The 1,484-nt window shown below is 37.1% G+C and overlaps 1 long non-coding RNA gene across 1 annotated transcript; it reads right to left on the bottom strand.

Moving 5' to 3' along the window:
• Positions 1 to 202: 202 nt before the first annotated feature.
• Positions 203 to 1,184, bottom strand: LOC146822930 (uncharacterized). Its single transcript, XR_014961857.1, has 3 exons — positions 1,119 to 1,184; positions 931 to 1,013; positions 203 to 403 (listed from the first exon to the last, which is right to left on the bottom strand). It is a non-coding gene; the product is annotated as an uncharacterized LOC146822930 (long non-coding RNA).
• Between the last annotated feature and the right edge of the window lie 300 nt (positions 1,185 to 1,484).

Here is a 1,484-nt window from a genome sequence, read left to right as displayed (position 1 = left end):
GAGCACTACAAATATACACAATATTTCCAAACAAATATCTTTGATTCAAAAACATTTATTCTTAAATCTCATATTTTTTAACATGGAGAATGTCCAATTGTTCATGTACCAATGTGTTATTGCTTTTATGCCTCGGTTAGTCCTTTATCCATTAATAAATGTTCTTGCCCAAAACAATTTTTCCTTTTAATCCATCCAAATTTTTCTTTTAATCCATCAATCGTTGTTACCAATTTTTTATGGTCCAATCACTTTATCATCCTTTTGATCCATCCATCGTTACTTTCCAATTTTATAATATATTGTATGATCCAATCATTAGATCGAGAGGTTATACTTCCATTCCTAATGTCCAATACTCTCAACAGCCGACGTTTCGTCCCCTCCCGGGACATCATCAGGGCTGTGAAATAAATGAGAATATGCCATCATAATCAAGACTTTCCTGTCCATATATTCACACCTTCAAATCAAATCCTGCCTATATAACATGCTCCAAAGTAAATCAGAATAGTAAACAAGTTGTTCTAATTTATTCCTACCTATATAACAGGCTCCAAAGTTAATCAGGATGTTAAACCAGTAGTTCTAGTTTATAACAGACATCATCTCTATCAGTCAAAAATGACACAATTGGTGATTAAACCCCATGGGTAATATTAATAGCACTCATTGCAATAAACACCACATTTTTTGTTCCAAAAACCAAATCCTTCTATAGAACCCTCTTCATATGCATCATTCTGTCCCTGTTCTCTCCTTAGTCTCAATTCCTACATTCCTGATCAAAATCTGCCCCTTTTATGACCCTACTTCTGTTGTCTCTATCCTGTACTCAAAGTCCTAAGAACCAATCATCTATAACATCCTTAATTAATTCTCAGCTACATTTCTATATTCCCAGATCAAGTACAATTGAACCGGTCTCACCTTTATCCAGTAATATTGGTGAGTGCATCCAAGACACGTTATTTCTAATGCAGTCTGTTCAATTCGACTAACACAAATATTATCTGTATCAGAGAAAAAGGAGAAAACACTTTCTATAACCATTCCCCAACATAAAAAATAACCTAAATATTCCAAAAACCTATTTCCCAAACTCTCTGTCCAAGTACCTGTGAAAATTCAGAAGTCTTCACCATCCTCTACGTATCCCCTCGCGGTTTCTCTGCAACTCACGGTCCGTATTTTGAACAGTCCGCTCCACTGGTTTATAAAGGCAAAGTAGCCAATCACTAAGCCTCCTTTCTAATTGTTAACCCTGTTCCCTCTCTGGTCCGCTCATTTGGTGAGCCAATCTCTAAGCGGCATTTCAAAACCGTACTCCCCTGGTCACAAGGCAAAGTAACCAATCACTAAGCCTCCTTTCTAATTGTTAACCCTGTCCCCTCTCTGGTCCGCTCATTCAGCAAGCCAATCACTAAGCGGCATTTCAAAACCCTATTTCCCCACGATTTCTCGTCTACTTGCACTTCGTATTC

The sequence above is a fragment of the Triturus cristatus genome, chromosome 5_2 (genome assembly GCF_964204655.1).
Source record: "Triturus cristatus chromosome 5_2, aTriCri1.1, whole genome shotgun sequence".
In the NCBI taxonomy this organism is placed as follows: Eukaryota; Metazoa; Chordata; class Amphibia; order Caudata; family Salamandridae; genus Triturus; species Triturus cristatus.
The sequence above is the reverse complement of the archived record's forward strand: the minus strand, read 5'-3'. Positions and strand labels throughout refer to the sequence as shown.